The sequence below is a fragment of the Rhopalosiphum padi genome, chromosome 4 (assembly GCF_020882245.1).
Source record: "Rhopalosiphum padi isolate XX-2018 chromosome 4, ASM2088224v1, whole genome shotgun sequence".
Classification (NCBI taxonomy): Eukaryota; Metazoa; Arthropoda; class Insecta; order Hemiptera; family Aphididae; genus Rhopalosiphum; species Rhopalosiphum padi.
This window is the reverse complement of record NC_083600.1, coordinates 7,462,852-7,482,838: the sequence shown is the minus strand read 5'-3', so window position 1 is coordinate 7,482,838 and position 19,987 is coordinate 7,462,852. Positions and strand designations below refer to the sequence as shown.

At 27.8% G+C, this 19,987-nt stretch overlaps 1 protein-coding gene across 2 annotated transcripts in view; it reads right to left on the bottom strand.

Moving 5' to 3' along the window:
* LOC132929817 (potassium voltage-gated channel protein Shaw-like) overlaps positions 1 to 19,987 on the bottom strand; it is a 188,092-nt gene that overhangs the window by 144,321 nt on the left and 23,784 nt on the right. For both annotated transcript variants that reach the window (XM_060995400.1, XM_060995403.1), the window contains exon 2: positions 2,709 to 2,819. The gene's annotated coding sequence lies outside the window, so the exon portion shown is untranslated. The remainder of the gene's footprint in view (positions 1 to 2,708; positions 2,820 to 19,987) is intronic.

Genomic DNA, 19,987 nt, shown 5'->3' with positions numbered 1-19,987 from the left:
ACACTTAACAACAAGTCTAATAATCCAAAACAAAAACATGTTATGGCAGTAACATTATAACTATAATAATAAACATTCGTACCACTTACCGGTGAACAAAACTGCAGATGGCAGACGGTTGGTCTAAATGTTATAATTAATTGATTGATCGGACGGCTCAAATGTTAAAAACAACTGGTTATAAACGATCTTATCAGTTTTATTATCGTAAAATACAGGTTATGAACACGTGTCGCTATATACGCTCAACCACCGACCTCACTAAAAATGCATCTCATCTTCGAGTTTTCCAGTGAATTAAATAGGGTCTGTAGTCTGCATGTATGAGGAACTAAGTACAAACGCCAAAGTTTTGGTTTTAAAGCCATTAGAAACGTCGTGTATTTTGAAGAAAATAGACTTAATTTATGTATAATATAGTTCGGTGGCGAAGGCGTATTCGTTTAAGTTTGGAATGTTCCGAGTACGCATAGAGATAAATAATATATATAATATACAACAATAATGTAGAGAATTATGATTTATGATGCAGATCATATTATTATAATAGTGAATCATTTCGACTAAAAGTCAACAAAAAAACTTTGATTTTGACAAACCATTGAATCAATATGCACACTACATAGGACTAAAACTATAGTTGGACATAATGGAAATTTTCTAAGTTATATTTAATTTAGTAATTTAGTTATAATTTAGTTATTCGACATTTTCAATTGGAGAACACTGGTATAAAACAGCGAAAAAATTCTATACATTTTTATAGTAAAAATATATGCATTTTTTAGTTATTTTATTATATTCTGATATAAATTAATTATTGAATTCATTACAACAACAAAAAAAAAAATAAAATCGTATTCATACTTTAATCTTTAATAATTGAATATATTTTTTATGGACGATTCCGTTATCGTTATGCACGATTTAGAAATTTTTTAAATATATTATTTTATTTTATTTAACACTAGTTTGAAGTTAATTTATGTTTCATACAAATTAAATTAAATTAAACGAAAGTATAAAATAAATATTAGTAATAATATTATGATAATCATAGATAACGAAACTAAACTAAATGCCTTAAATTATAACTTATAAATTATTGGCCAGAACTAACAAATCATTTTGTATAAGGAATTATTGTGTATATAGGAAGTTGAATGAGTCGGAACGTTGAACGATTGGTGTGGTAAGGTGGAACATGTGAGGAAATCGGGGAACGAAGATCAGGTGCATTCAAGGATCCATTTAAAAGAAAGATAATCAAGTTGACGTGTGTCTATAACACTATACGTGAAATGACATCGATTCGGCTGTAAAAAAAGACAGAATAATGACGTTTATTACGACCATTTTCGATTTTCTATTTATCTTATTTCGTTATTTTGATGTTATTTTTTTTATAAAACTCTAAAGTACTATCTTGAGTCGAACATTAAGAAAATAATAATAATAATAATAATAAATAAACGATTTTAACATAAAACAATATGTAGCTAATGCTGTGTTGACTTGTAGAAAACGGTAATTATTATAATAACTAATAGTATTAGACTTTAGTACTCTGTTCTCATTAAAATAGTAAGCAATGAATTGTAAGAATTTGTCGGTTTGACGAATTCGCGTGAAACAACATTTTGTGTTAAGAAGCACGTCATAATATAATACGAGACGTTTCGTGAAAACAACGACCGACGTGCAATTCGGCGATCACGGTGTATAACAACTACGGCGGCGTAATAATTTGCACGGACGGTCGCGCGGCGTAAGGAACCGCGGCGGGCGTAGAAACGTCAAAAACTTTTGTCCGGATGTTATCGGCAAACAATATGCGATATTAAACGCGAAACCTCCCCGGACCCGAAACCGTGTGTGTGTTTATAGTGGTCCACATAAAGAAAATCTCCGACGGCCGTCGTGATTTTAGTATTGTTATTATTATTATTATTATTATTATTGTTTCGTCGTCGTCATCATCGGTCTTCTAAGCGGCGTTCGACTAATCATAGTTTGTTCCGCAGTAATAATAATAATATTATATTGTTCTCCGTTGTTACCAGTGGCGTAATTGAGAATGTTTCATGGGGGGGGGATCAAAATAAATTTGTATAAGTAAATATAAGTTTGTATAATAGTGTAATAATTTATAAGTTTGTATTTGAATTATTTGTAGGTATAAATATAGCTCATGGGGGGATCTATCCCCCATATCCCCCCCCCGTAATTACGCCCCTGGTTGTTACACTCGCTTTGAAGGGTCAACAATTTTTGAACGCGGTTACGCGGATTGTGAATAATATCGATGTTTTAAGTTTAATTTTACGGCGAGTATTTTTTTGTCCGTCGAGCAGCTGCGAGCAATATATGTATTAAAAACGTTTTTAAGTCTTATAAGAACAATTAATAGAAAAACATTAGAAAAAAAAAATGATTCCGCGTAGTTCCTGAGATGTTGATCGCGGTTCGATGACAAATAATCATTCTGTCAACTATATAAACATAATATTTGAACGTTTACCGTCCGTCATCAATCTCCGACAACGTTCTACGTCGGGACTTACTACAAACACATTTCACATTAATTATCGTATGTAATAAACCAGACTTATTTTTGAGACGGAGAAAGAGATACGACATATATTATTCATAAGCGCGTGCCAATAATGTGTGTATACTCGTACTGTATACTTATTACATTTACTTACCACATGTTCTGAATAGGTTTGACGTTAATAATTCCGAAGCGATGAGTATTTTCTGCGAACGAGTACACATAATCGGCCGTCAACCTCTTCCACAGCGGCAATGGTCGTGTCCTGAAAAGGAAACACTGCGTGTTAAATGTATACTCCACACACACACACATAATATATAATAATGATAAGATTGTAGAAATAATAATAGTAATACGTAAAACCGCTTGAAATTCGTGAACCGCCTCCGTAGACTTTGACGGGATCATACTATTGTATGTTATATATAATATATATACACATATATTATATAACAAATCTCTAGTTTGGCATAAAATGCCATGTATATTATTACTATTTATCTTGGGCTCGTAAGTTTTTATATGTATTTCGTGTTTATTTATGTCGTATACATGTTTTTTTTTTATAAGTGCATTTACTTCAACCTCCTCTCTGAATTATCATTTGTAACGCGTTTATTTAATCGCCTTGTCGTGTTAATGATATACTTTTTAAGTGATAGTAACTGCCCCCCCTCAAACACCTCATAGATAACGTGTGATACCTCGAACCCGTATGCGGCGTTTTATTCATATTCCTATTAAATTTTGTTATGATTTTTTCGAGAAAATTAGTACGCGATTTGCAATGACTTCAAATTTCAAGGTCTCCTTGAGCCATAACCGTTATTATGATTTTATGTATAACTATAAAGACGTATTACATTTTATATCTCTTTTAAAAATAAAATACACAATTTATTGTAAAAGGTATTACAAATGTAGTTCTAAAAAATCACATCAGTTCTATTAGTTTATTTATCTTTATTTTATTATTTGTTGACATAACTATAATTTTATTGCCGACCATTACAAACGCATTACGAAAAAATATACCTACGCAGTGTTCTATGTTATTTTTTTTTACGAATTGTTCATCAAAATCCTATTTTATTTATTAAAAAATTATGTTATCTACTATAAGGTCTATTACAATCATGGTCATTGTGATTAATATGATTTAGGTTTAACTCGATGTTTATTTCGAATGGCTAACGATGAATAATGTTTTTTAATTTTATGTATAATAACGATATATTTTATCGAATATTTTTCTTTTTTTCTTAGTATTTGGTTCGAAAAACGATTTGAAATGTTAACCGTCAAATTACGATAAGGTACTATTGGAATCACTTTATTCAATTAACAAATATCTATATGAGTACGTTGGTATCCTATGTTATCTAAATATTTATAATTATAATGCGTTTTAGTATCTTACAGTTTTGTAAGTCTGCAATAATTAGAGAAAAATTATAATAAAAGTATGAAAAATTGTAATATAAATTATAAAACGTAATTTTTTTTTTTAATGAACTTTTTAAGTAGTTATTCATTAACTTTTTTACGTCCAATAAACAATATTTCAACATTATATCCCTATATATTATATATGTGTGTGTATTAATCGATTTTTTAATTAGTTCATTTAAAATAATATCATTGATGTACAAGACAAAAAAAAAATTTATTTTGTTTAAATGAACTCAATATTAATATGTTTTATACTATAATTTATATATACCTGTCTATTTAATTATAAAAACTATTTAAACATTTTGAAGGCTGAAATAATCTTTTTTTTAATTTGTGTTAACGATATAATATAAAAAACTAAAATCTATTTTTATCAAAATTATATTTTACGGTGCTATACTTCATGGTGAGTTCATAAAAACGATATGAAAGTTGTAATTGTTTTTTATTCCCGAAGTAATCTAACAAAGGTTCTTGACTTTTCGTTATAAAATTTAACAAAGGTGGATGTTTGTTGAGGCTTTTAAGGGATTTGCTCGTAACAAAGTGTACAAACTTGTATTTCTCTAACTCATGTCGTGAACAGGCTACTCTCAACATGTCTGATAAAGTGATAATGTATCGCTTGAGAGCATGATATTGCAGTGCGTTAGAAAATTGCACAGTGATATATCCTCACATTTTGAGTTTTCTTAAAAAATTAAACATCTCCACGGTTGATATAATATGTGAAAATCGATTATATTAATTAATATTATCTTTTTTTCGCATATTTACCCGTTTTTAAAAATCAGTACGCTTTGTATATTTTATTCTGAATTCACTAAGTAAGATTAGATATTTAAATCCAATCATAATATTGTATTTAGTAGTTACATACAACTGTTTCCTGTGTGTGAGTTCCGAGTATTTTTGAGACGGTGTAGTGCGCACTCATGAAATTGATTGAAGGCTGTTTTTCACATTAAAATGTTTATGCCCAATGTTCTGGAATTTGCGCACGCAACAACTTTGAAATGGTTTAGAGGCAGTCATGTGAACGAACAATCGTTCGTTGGTAATGATTAAGCGCTGTACATATAATATATATATACTTATTATAAATTCCTTTAACAACTGCGTTACTAAATAGGAAAAACTTTATCCAGTTAAGTTCAAAAATGGTATTATCCGTCCTGATTCGGCAGGAAACACATTCATTGTAGATATTTGTATCAATAATCGCGAACTTCTACAACAGATCTATCCAAAACATATTTCTATTGATTCTTCACGATAATAATATGACTGCAGCGCTCCGATACCCAAAATTCGATTGACCCCAAACGCGTATGTAGGTCGACGTCAAAATTCTTGTGAAATTCAATTAATTTCTATTACAATTTTGGCCGTTAGTCTGTTGAAAATACATACGTATTGTATTCAATGATAGAACACTACGTTATTACGAGTTCTTTATTGTAGCATTTTATTTAATTTTATTATTGCCGATTGAATATATTTATTAATTGACAAGGTAATATATTCAGACTTTTAAAAATAAAAATATTCGATTAGTCTGTAGATAAATTGATTTAAAACTTTACACTATACAACTCAAATTCAGTTAAAGAAAAAGTATCACAAGAAAGTTTTATTCCTACAAGGTGCTGTTATAAAGTAAAGCAACCCTTTACTATTTCATAATATAATGTTGTTTCCTTTGATGTCCTATTTTCAACTAAATAATATTATTGTTAGACAAGTTTTGATATTCAACATACGTTAAAATTAAATTTAACATGGGTAAAATCGAGTTATTTAGGTTATCTGTGTAGATATTATAATATTCCGTCCAATAAAATTACCTATGCTCTTTGATTAAAATATATATATATATATATAATTCTGTTAAAATAATAATGATAATAATATTTTCAATTCAATAGGTATAATATTAAATTTAAAATAAAACAAACTATGATAATATTATTTATCATATGATAATTGCCATTTTAATCAAATTTTTATAATTTATTTAATAACTCATATTTCTTACTCAAATTTAAATTGATGAGTTTATTATAAACGATAATATTTTAAAATAATTTTAAATATTCAATTTTGTTTTAAAAAAATTAATATCGGAAATACGCATCGAGCGTAAAAGTTCGCATTTTTATATTTGAATATTTTAAAAATATTATCTATTTATTTTTATAGTTCGCAATGAAGTTTTAACGAAGATCCGTTACGTAAATACAATATTAAACATTTTAGTGCCCATACGTAATATTATAATTAATCATTGCAAATTAAATCCATCTGAAATAAAAAAAAAAAAAACCAGAAATCATTTAGTACCGTAAAATCATTGTCTAAAAATATAGTTAGCTCATTTTTTTAAACATATAATTTGACATAAATTACATAATAAACAAATAAAATAAAAACGGAAGTTATTAACAAAATATTGACTACTTTATTTGGATCGACCAATGATGAATGTACTTTACGTTTTAGTCTATGCGCAATCGTGTAATGCTGTTCATGAACTTGAAGAATATATATATAATTAATATCGTATTATTTTTTTTTATCTAAAAGTTAAGAATTGTTTTCTTTAAAATTGAAAAGTGAGCATTCTTTGAACTGTAAATTTGGCCACTAAGAACACTCAACGTTTAACTAACGCATAAATCTACTTACCTTGAAAACCACAGACGGCGTGCACAATTACTATTTATTGAATAAGTGCTTTATTATCCTTTCTACTCAAAATTGCGTGTTTATCGGTTCAACTTTCATCATCCCCTCAACCTCTCATGCACATTCGTATTTTTTTCTCTCGTCCTTTTTCCGCGCTAGATCACCATAGACAGATATCATAACATCGAAGAGAGTAACAAATAAGTACTTATACAAACTCTTGAGGCTCACATGCGACCACTATATTTATGGCTATGAGGAAATCAACTTCTGTCACTTATACTAATATGCACACATCAGCAAATATATAATACCGTGACACGGTCGGCTTTTTTTATACGGAATACGGTTCAAAATATTCCCACAGATAAGAAAATACTCTAAAAAAGAATGTTTTTGACGACATACTTCGTTGAAATGTAATATTATACATGTAATATTTAATATTTTATTTAAATAAAAATTTGACAAAAATGGCAATCATTATGTGATAAATAATAATATCATAGTTTTATTTTTTTACATCTTTTCAGTATATATATATACATTCTCAAACGATCGCTGACCGCCACTCGTTGTACAAAAGTAATATTTTATTAGTCAATACCTACATTATTTAATATTATATATTAGGTAGATAAAAAGTAAAGACTAAAATATACTATTGTTGTTATTAATTTATACAGCAATCCTCAGTAGACAAATCATAATGAGAATTCCACAATGTATACGAAAATAAATGACTTCGGACAACTATACATATTGTCTGAACTTTACTGTTTAGAAGTTGTTGTTTTTGGACATGTTATATTTTTAATAATATACCTATTGATTTGCCGGCGCAATGTATAGGCAATTTTAGTACTTCAACGTGTGGTTTACTATTGGTTACGGCATCTGATACTATTTTCTAATCAACAAATTGATTTTAGGAATATAATGTATATTATCATTATGACAAAAACTAAACGTGTTTAATACTCACGTGAAATTGCTCAAATACTATTAAATAATCAACAATAAATTATTCGTAAATTTAGGGAAACTAATTTAGTTATATCAAAGTCAAGCTTTCACAATAAGTCCATTTATTGATTTCAAGTTTCAATGCACATAGCACATGATATCATTATGTTATGATTAAAATTAAACATTCTATATATTATTATTATTCAACTATCAATGAGTATTATAATTTATATTTGTGCGCAAAGGCTGAAATAAATATTTTGTCTCATCAGCATGATACTTACCAGAACCGACAGAATCTAGATAGTAGATTAACGTCTTAATAAACTATTAGAGAGAAACTACAATTATTATTATACAACTATAATTGTTGTATATATGTATGTATTAATAATCTATTAATGTAATTGGTAGTTTTACAACTTAGATGTTATGAGAGACCATTTTTTCTAGCGATGACCACAAACATCGTATAATAATTATAGTCTATAGGTATTCAATACCTTGTTTGTTTTATAAATAATATTATAATAAAAATTAAAATTCGCAGTTTTAGTTCTTATAATGTAGTGTATTTCACGCATGTAGCATGTATTAGTTGTATATTGAAGTGAAAAAATAATAACGGTAGATCAAACACCACATGGAATCTGGCGGGAACCTCCAAACGATAAATCAAAATAAAAACTTAAACTATACGATAACCTTAATCTAGAATGAACATGTTTGAAATATAAAAATAATCAAAAACTTAACTTTTATTTATATTGTTGTCAAACATCAGATACCACTACTTCCAAAATATTTCTCAATAAATAACGACTTTTTAAATAATACTTTAGAAATACTAAATTCTCGACTTAGGATTAAAAATCCGAAATTTTTTTTAAAAATATTAAATTTAAAATCGTTGCAAATGTAAAATAAAATTAAGTTGTACACTAAAAATAATAATAATAATAATAATAAACATGGATGCTGGGAGTATTATAAAATATTTAAGGAAATAAAATAAAATATGATCAAAGTTTAATTTCAACGGAGCGGCGGTCGGCAATTGTACACAATATTGTGTATTTAACGAAATTAATGTCAATAAACCAAATGTATATATTATTAAATGTACTAAAAGAAAAAAATACAAACAAAATACCAACTCATTTTATTTTTATAGGTCAACTAAAATGCCAAGAATGGGTCTGAAAAGGAAAAATAAAAATAAAGTTAAAAAAAAGGTAGACGAGTTGGTACCACTCTGCTGTAAATTAGGTGTCGAGTGGGTTACAATTATTATGGGTGTGATCAATTTTAATTCAATGATATATTATTGTATATGAAAACAATTCTGAGCGGAGACTGTTTTTTTTCATATTGCTATATTTAAGTTCTTTATTTTAATTTTAGTATTACAATAGACTTATTAAATGTTTCCAAAAATATTGCATTTATTATGTTATAACTTTATAAGTATTTAATTATTATAGTGATATATATAAATACCATATTTTATCAACTTACATAACTTAAAATGTAATTACATATGTATGGCCGTATATTTAATACCGTAAAATGGTAAAAATAGATTCATAGTATACAATATAAATTATGTCTTAAAATAAATCAAAAATGACACTGAATTTAGTAAAATTCATAATAATAATAATATAGAATACTTTCTTAAAAATTTTAAATTTCCAAGGAATAATGTTTTTAAATTTTATCAAATTAATTAACATCGTTATTTAGCTTTTAATAAGTAATTTCGTCCAAATTTTAACTTAAAATTTGACTTTCTGGTAGAATTTTTCTTTGTATAAAGTTTGAAAAACTTACAAAGAACTTTGTATTACATTTTAAAATCTTATATGAAAACAAACATTTTCATGAATTTTTAACTACAAAATGATTTGTAAATTTTTGATATTTTGACGAATTTTATCGAAACTAACTTTGAACACTGTGACTATTTTAATTGAGAAATTAATAACTTATTAACTATTTCTAAATAGTAAATAATTTTTAACCGACATTTACATTTAAAAAAAATGTATGCATAAAAAAAGCTCGAAAATAATTAAAATATATTTTGAAAATGTATGATATAATGAAAAGTTTAATATAAACATTTTGTGAAAATAGATTACGTAAGAATCCTCATTTTTCCTTACTTTTTTTTTTTACTTTTCCCGAATATAAAATTTATTTCTAGGAATTTTTCACTTTTGAACCCCCAGAGTAACAACCAAATCCATATTTCTATCAGAAACCATCCACATTTTTGATAATCGAAGTGTTTTTACTATTCTCGAAAGTGTTTATTCAACAAAAACATGAAACACACTTCATTTCAAAATCAATACATTCATCGCTCCGCTGAGTATCTAAATACGTTACATACATTTTTCATCACGAAGAACGTTCTATTTTTCTTCGCTCCCCTCCACCCCCTCCCAGCCCGCTGATATATATTTTCGCTTTCGGCGGTCCACAAACGACTGTATGTACAGTGTACACGTATAGCAACTAATGCTTGCACATAAGCAAATTCCCATCATGTATTATAATTGTTATTATTATGTAAAATGTACAATCACATATTTTGCTTTGAAACGCTCGTTGTTTATAAATTTGTGTAAGGTCTTCGTCTTGTTTCCGAGAGAAATAAAAACGTATAGCCGCGCGCCGCCCCGAGCAGCAGACAATAATATATCGCGCGGTGATGATTTAAAATCCGTTTACTGCCGTCTCAATCGCCGTTGGGCCCGAAGACGTTGTTCGGTTTGCGTCGGTAAGACGTGACTATATATATTCACGACACGCAGCGAAACGGGCACACACTTACTTAAACATCGTGTACTAATACAGACGTACGCATTTCGCGTACCACAGTATCCGTGTGATACTTGATGCATGTAAACACGCGGGCTTATTCCGAAATCCATATACATAGAGTAATATAACTGATTTACAGACGTATATATTCCGTACATGGAACGCGACACTGCGTTTTCACGTTATTCTATAGTATTAACCTTAAGGGAAAACGAGAAAACATGTTGACATCTCATACATACACATTCATTTTAACACCATAAATTACAAAAGTAGATTTTCGACTAAAATTTCATAAAGAATGAGTGTGTGTATATTTTGCTCGTGTATGTGTTGGTTTGGTGTATTGGTATGTTAATTATTCATACCGCATTTCTAAGGTCAGAGGTAAAAGTCAAAACGATAGTAGTTGTTTGCATATTCCCTATCGTTTAATTATGGAGGCCTTAAGGTTACAAGAACGTAAAATCCGTCCAACGTCGACTTAAAACAATATTTACCCTCATGCTACGCACGATGATTGTAGGTAGTAGGTACCCAAAACTATCAAAGTTAAATAAAAAAACTATGTTTAAAACTAAAATGATTCAAATCACTCGTATCACCACCCGTGCGACAATTTAAATAGCATCCAATTATTTTATTTTTCGTTTCAAACATGACATATTAAAAAATGTGAAAATTTTCTTAGAAAAACATCTCCTAAACATAACCCAACAGTTATCAATATTTAAAATATATAATAGACAAATAAATGATATGTTCTGATTTGGATAGAATTAGTTTAATGATAAATAATATATTATTTTCACACTAAACATTTTATAAAAATAAAATATAAATAATAAAATATATGTAGGTACCTAGAGAACTAACTATATTAACAAAGAATAGACTATACTTATTGAGTTTCATCATAATTATTAAAATTAGATTTTCAATTAAAATTTTGAATTAATTTTATTCTCCACATGTTTGAAAATAAAATTAAAAACTACCATATTCTATAGCAAAAACACTAATATTATAGCAATATAGTCAAGTTTATAGTCGAAACTCAAATATTATAAAATAATGAATTGTATTCAGTAAAAGAACAAGATTTAAAATTACCTTATTCGACAGAATAATAGTATATAGTTAATTACCAAAATTTAATGAACTGCGTTATCGATTCCTGAACAAGAATTTAATACTAATTTATAACGATGTAATACAATACGATAATTATTGAAGTAGATAGTTGAAAATTGTTAGTGATCATTTTGGAGTTATAATTTTCCAACAAAATGTTAAGTTATTACTTAAAAACAAGGAATAGTTTTCGCCAGTCAGCAGTAAACTAGTTATAAAATAAAAAAAGTGAAATAAAATGATTGAGGTTCCAATATTGTTTTCAGCACTAAATACGTACCTATACTAGTAATAATATATATATTAAACGTTTATGAATTCTGTAGATATTTATCAGATTTCGACATTATTTTTCAGTTATTAAAAAGTGTACACAATCAAACGATCGGAAGTAAATTTCTATAAAAAAAAAAAGCGTTCCGCCGTAAGTACTAATTCCGTTACATGTAGTATTGACTTAAATTAACCGCCTTAATGTAAATTTTGAGCAAAGTTGTACACTTTCTTCGGGCCAAATTTTTACGAGAAATGTGTATGGTTTGTCTGACTTTGCAGACGTTTTATCTTTATTATTATCGTTATAGTTTTTTTTTTCAAGTAGGTTTATAGTTAAAACTGTTATTTTCGATAGTAAAACGACCGAAATTGAATACAATAATAATTTATGAAGGTTACTGGAAACAATAATAATAATAAAAGCTTTTTTGCTCGAGTTTACAATTGTTTTTCACGTCCATCAGCTGCATATTTGTACCGTTTAGCTAACTCAGGGATTGGCGGAATTAACAACAGTTACTAGAACTCTTTGCTGTATGTGATTTCGGTATTACTTCCAAAACTATCGACTCGTCAATCACTTCGATTTTCAACGTGGTATGTACACGCTTTTAAAATATATTTCTTCGCGTTAAAATAACGTTATCTCTGACACGATTATTATCGTCATTATACAAACATATATATTATATTATACAGCAACCCTGTCCTCGTTTTCTCGAACTGTGGCGTTCCACTGCTAACACGTAATTCATCGTACCTACAATATGATTATGCACGCCGCAGTACGGGTTTCCGGTTAAAACTGTCGGACGTTGTCGACACACTGCATAGTGCAATAGCGAGGCGAGATTAAACCAATATTAGTTTAGGGTTGGTTTGAAAATTTAATTTACCGATTGTTTGGTTTATATAGTCAGGGCGACTTTTCTATTTGTGTATACGAGTTTCAAATTAAATCCATTATCGTGTACGCATTCTGGAGACGAGAGTTTCGATAATACTCAACAATCTCATTAGACATAACTCGCAAAAATATATCCACCAAGTACCAGATACGCGTTTCGAAGTTCGAACCCAATTTATTGTGTATGTTTAGGTACTATACGTGTTGTGATTTAACGGATACAAATTTTTGTTCTTCGCGTCTGTACACAATAAAAGTTTGATTCGAATGATGTAATTACAATGCATTAATGCAATGACATCTCCCGTATACAACTGGCGTACTTCACCGTTTTAATACGGCAAACATTGCATTTTATTTGACCACGATTTTAATGGTTGGTAAATTGTAATTTGTAATTGAATTATAATTATAATTAACATTTACATTTTGCCGAAAACAACACCACAACAATAGATCAAACCACTCACTACATTCTCGTGTCTCTTATTGGCATTCCGTTCAGTTTCCTAGTTGTTTGGTGGAATCTAATATTTTGAAGTATGAAATTATTATTATGGCTATGAAATGAAAACGTTTGATTCCATGCGAGCGTAGTAATTAAAACGTAAAATTATTCATCTGAAACTAGACAAAATGTGTCTCATATAATGATAATACCCGTTGGATTTTTGATAAACTGATTTTTAAGATTGAACCGAACTCATTATTCAAATTCTTTATTTAAGTTGAACTTTTTAGAAATACGAGTATAAAAGTTTCAAATAAATTTTACATCATTCAAAAACATATTTTTTATTTTTCTATAGTATAAGTACCTAATAAAATGATAAATAATAAACATTAATACATAAGTAAAAAATTGTAACTATATTTATTTAAATTAGCTTACATATATTATGTAAGCAATGATAGACAAATCAATGTAACAAAATAATATAATTTAGTCTATATTATGTATCATTTACTTGCATATCTCATTTTAGTTTATTTATAACTATTATAAAATCTTTGAATTTGAACTATTTTTTACATGAAAAATGTACCATTTTATACTTTAATATTTGAATATTTTCTTATGATTATTTTTTAAATTTATTGTTCAATGTTTGTAAATTTTGATTAGATTTTTAATATTTTAGTAATTATCTCAAATAACGATTTTCTACAATCGAATGTTAATCACGGTAATCCAGAGAATCCAAATAATAATTTTTTTTTTTCGTTTAATGATAAAAATGTGTACTAGTGTTTGTAAGCGATATAGGATTTGATGACGACAGCGTGTTCGAATTTAATCTATTCGCAATGTTGTAGTGATTTATAAACTACGAGCCGACAACTGTAAATACATTTTGCTGACTTCTCAGTGGGGCAATTCCCTGATCTGTCTGTATATGTATATGGTGGTTTTGAGATGACACGTGTGATAAAAAAAAATGCATATAACCGAGAAAAAAAGATAAATACCTCTTTGACTGGCCTTAGTCAAAAGCAATATATCATCAAGATGGATAAAAAAAAGACAAAAACAATTAATACTTTAAAATATGTGGTTATGAACGTGATCATAATAACATACATAATAATATTATTTTTAGAGAATGCTCAAATGCGTTTAAAAAATATTTAAGAACCAATCTTTAAGCTTTTCCACATTTTCTAATAATATATTGTACAAAAATTCAATGTTCTCATGTTTAATAATTTTCCAATTTTCGTTTCGTTATTTAAACATCGTAATACTATTGTATAATGGAAAATTTTGGAATCGATAAACGATAAGTAAACTAGAGTCATTCATAATTTTCGATTTAGTATAAATAACTAACCAATAAAACCAAAAAACATCATGAAGACTTCATAATTTTGATTTAAAGATATTTTTTATATGTATTATGTTGGGTCGAATAAAAAATCAATTAACATTTAATGAATCAATAGTGAGCTAATGGTCTCCTAAATATGATTTAGTGTTCCATGATTGGTCCATTAGATGTTATTGAGACAAATAAATCAATTTTTTTTGTACAACGTGGCATTTCTATATTATTTATTTAATCGTATATTGATAATATTATTTTTCAAAACATTTTCTTTTTTCATTTTCATTTAATTTTCAAATGAATAACAATATTTCTTTTCAAAAATAATTTTTTCTGATCTAAGATTTTATACTGTCAGCATTAAAAAGTTACGATTTGCAGGATTTTGCTCTTATTATGTTTATACATACACAAGTAAGTCGATAAAAAATGTTTTAGCGGTGATCTATTTTTTACAAGTTATTTTTATTGGTTAATTCTCGACAACAAAAAGTGATGTCTACTCTTGAAAAATATATTATAAAGTCTTAACATATTATATATTATTTGTATAAAATATTATTATATGATGGACATTTAAGTATCTGGTAATATTGCGTAAATAATGGATTATAATAATATTATTTTTTTATAAAATAAGCACGAGCTTCGAATCGTTAGACTTGTTAGTATTTTCGAATTATTTTATAAAATAATATTTAAACTAAAACGTGATATGAGATGATAAGGAATACAATTATTTTTCGTATACTATATTTTACGAAGCGGGTGAATATCGCCATTTCGTAATAAGAATTTCACAATACATGGTTCTATTGGTCCTGTATATTCACTGCTGAAGCTTTATTAGATTGTCGAGTTTCAAGAGTAAAGACATCTTTGTAACTTATAAGTTATAACTCTCAGAATTCAACCATAATTTATTAGGAACACGTCTTACGAGTGTGTCGGAGTAACATATAATAAAATAATAATAAACCTAATAATAACTATAGTTATATTTTCTAATATTACTAAATAATACAGTTATTTTGGATTTTTTTCATTATCATTATTTATTCATTCCACACAAAGCGTACGCGCTATATCTTTTTATGCCGTGTCCTAAAAAACCTCAATATACGAATTAATCACAGTCCACGACAATAATGGTATTTAAAATACTGCTAGTTCGGTACATATTCAGTTTTAGTTACACCGCGCGTACTTGGTGCGTATTGTTACTAGTGTTACTGCAACTGAATATTATACGTACAAATAATAATAATTCAAGCTTTCCATAGAATTCGAGGTACAAATTGTGTCTTTTTTCAGGTATTTTTTTTTAAAAGCATATTTTTTATCCATTTTTATATTTTAATTATTTAATATAATTAAACCTATATTTATTTTTTTTTTCATGATAACCCAATAAATCACACGCTTAATATTCAAACCACAGTTTAAAAACTAACAAAATAATATGATGACTTCTTTAAAAATAAAAGTTTTAATAGAATACTGTCTATAAAATAAAATAATTTGAGTGATTAAAAGTTAATTTTGGCATTATATTGGAAAGTAATAAATTTAATATGTGTATGGATCAATCGTACCTATATGTACATAAAACATATATATTATTTTTTCTCGTTTATAATATAATTTATTATATAATTAAATAATATTAAATTACGAATAACTAATACATAACAAAGATATTAACATAAAATCGTACATACGAAAAACTAAATGACGCGGAGGGCTGATTCACCCGCTCTCGGTTCGTATATAATATACATTACATTATTATTTACTATACAAACATAATATTACGAAGAGCAACCCGAGTACACGACCCGTCGATTTATCAAATTCAAGTCGATGATGACCGGTTGTATATTTATATTGTAACGCAGTGTATAATATTAATTCCAGAATTTTTCACTTTATAGTATATTTTGCCGAGCATCTAAATCGAGATTACACATTTTGTTAGATACAGAGACGTATTTCGCAGAAAATATTAATAGGCAAAAATAAGCGCCGATTAACGGAAACGAAACTCCGGAAACTGGAAAAGATTTCATTTAGCAAAGTAACTTTTTCCAAGATTATAGAACATTTCTTCCTGCTATATTAAATTATAGTCGGATCACGTGCTGTGTCAAAAATACAAAAATGTATTATAACGTTGTCAGTGTAAAAGTATTGTCGTTGCATCTTTTCCAATTTAATGAAAACTGTCGTCTTTCAAACATATTTGCATTAATATTTTAAATTATTAAATATAAAAGACACCTTTGATGTGCATATTATGAAATGCACTCTACTGTTAAACCATTAACATTATTAATTGTACCTATTTTATAAGCCCGAGGTTTGAAATAAATTAATAAATTGTTATTTTAATTGGATAATATGTATAATTGACGTTTATAATTAAAGCATAAGTATTAACTTGAAATATATCCACTAATAAAAAATTCAAACGCTTTTAGTTAAATACAAAGATATATTGGCATAATTAAACCTTAAAAATTAAAATATTCAATACATTTTTTTCAAAAATTAAGTTTCTAATTACTAAATTTAAAAAAAAAAACTCTTAATAATAGTATAAAATAAGAAATAAATCATTTGAAACGAATAAGTCATTTAAAGCGATTAAGTACACAATAAATTAAATTAAATGTTTCAAAAAATGTATTAAAATACATTTTATGTTTATAGTATAAAATGTATTAATATAAATTGCAATGCTTGATTGTATTTTAACTTATATAATGACGAAGATAACAAAAGACGTTTAATATGCGATTGTTAAATAACTATAACAATTAATTACGTACAGTGAAGCTGTCTTCACAGTAACTTGATCATAACTTTATAGTTTTTCACCATAACCTAATTCTTCTCTGATTTTGGCTGGAGTAATACGTCGGTTATTATACGCCGGAGTAAGGAAAAATGTCTAAAACTTCAATTCAAATACGCATTATTCATATTTAAAAACACGGGCCAAAACTTAATTAATTACTTAAGCCCAATACATCAACCAAGTACTATTTTTTCCTCCACAACTCATTGTTAAAAACTTTTATTTTATTTTTTGTTCTTGTAAAATATGTAGGTGCACATAACAGCTAGTATTATATTATATTAATAGGTGTTTAAAACCAAGTGAGATCTGTATCACGAAGTTAAAAATTCGTCTGTAACAATCTCATACCGTAATATCTCGTGCTCAGTTAAACTTTAAGGTCCATAAGTTTTTGCGAATTTATATCATGACGTAATATATTATGACGCACTATACTATACATGACACGTTTCAAATGTTTTAATTGAAATACTTTGGTACGCGAAAATAAAAATAATCACGTTTTCGATGTAATATATTATTTTTATACCAACTTTAACGCATTCAGAAACGACAAACGTCAAAAATTTTATTTTTAAAAAACATTGAATTCTACTAAATTCCAAGACCAATAATTATAGATCGTACTTGAATATTTCGAAATTAAAACGCATTACAAAATTACAAATACGTTTAAATCATATTATACACCATCTGTATAGTCATTGATCGTAGTCTCCGAAAATACAAAATCAGATTACATAACCTACCTGCTAAACTACAGCAGAAGATGATATTTCGTAGAAAACTCATTTTGTTACAACGTAAAGATGCACTAGATAATATATATATATAATATATCTATATATGTATATACTAGCTGTCCCCGTGTACTTCGTAGTCCGTACAAAAGGGCGGTGGTCGTTTGAACGAAGGTAATAATTTTGACCAAAAAAATAATAGCCGTTTAGGCGACAATCATTTGTAGCGTTTGGGCGAGAGAAATTATTTGTACCTTTATGCGAGGTAAAAACCTGGTGACAGATACAGATGATATTATTGTTAATCATTATTAATCACAATTATCGAAAATTTAAATACAAAGCCAATAGATTACTTAAAAATGTACTAATTATATTATATGCCATTTTATTTATAACTTTTTGACTGTAATTACTATCTACCTATATAATTATAAATATCTATACCAATATTGTTTTTTAAATAGTACTTATAAAGAGTTGAATTCCGAAAATTCCAATAAAAATTGGTTTTTTATAAGTGGACATTTTTTTTTGATTATTATCAACATGTAAAGTGTCGATGAACATAAATCTATTAATTTATTGTTAACCATTATAAAATATAATTTATGATTTAAAAAATATATAAGCTATAAAAAAATAAACATACATAATACAAAGTAAATTTGAGACCAATACTAGCTAGTATAATATGACGACAACACGTCTAAAAGAATTATTGTGTGTATTATTATTTGATCGTAGAACATTTTATCTCTCTCAAATCTAATATAAGCTCGAGATCGTGGATTGTTTTTTTTTCTTGACAAGAATGACATGTCCGGGAATTTTCGATTCCTTCGAATTACCTTGCACGTAGGCAACTAACCTACTTGTTTACATCAAATCATATTTATTCATTGAAAATCCATAACAAATTAATCAGGAATGATAAAAATTCAAATCGAAAATATCGAAAACAATGGTTTTTGCTCTAATATCTCGAGAGTATAATAACATTATAATTTACCCAGTGCAATCGTACGATTTAGATATAAAACTATGAAACCATTTTCGATTCCTTAACTATCGAGTCTAAATATTAATAATAAACGTTTAAATGGTATTAATATAAGCATAATATACAAGTCGAGCGCGAGCGTTGTGACCGGTATTCGCGATCTCCATTTGTTTAACTACTGTTCAACTGTGTGTAGGTATAATGATACTTCGAAGAACATTTATTATAACAGTATCTGCAAACTGAGACATTCGCAATGTGTTGTACAGCTTGATGGCTTTTAGTTGCACACACCTACATATTATACACCAGACATTAATTGTTCAGAGTTTACACTGCGCATCTACGCCGACCGCGCATTGTTTATGTATACATAAATATTGTGTATATAATGTATGTACGTGTATACGCTGCTGCGGAACCAGTAAAAATTCGAAAATCCACTTTTGAACGACCGCAACAACGACCGTGTTCTACACGCTTTATATAGCCGGGTGAACTTCTAAAATGTAAAAACACTGTCGTCATAATTACGATTTTATAGCAACATAAAAGAATTTATCCACCACAGCGTCAGAAAAACTCGCGTGGCTTTTGTTTCATACTCGGCGGACGTGGCCTGTGGCTTGGAGATTTATTCATGGACCAGAGCGCAGCATCCGGTGGGCATCGTTGCGTATAATTTCCACCCACAATCCTATTCCCACCCTCACACTCCACCGCCGCTTCAATTCCCC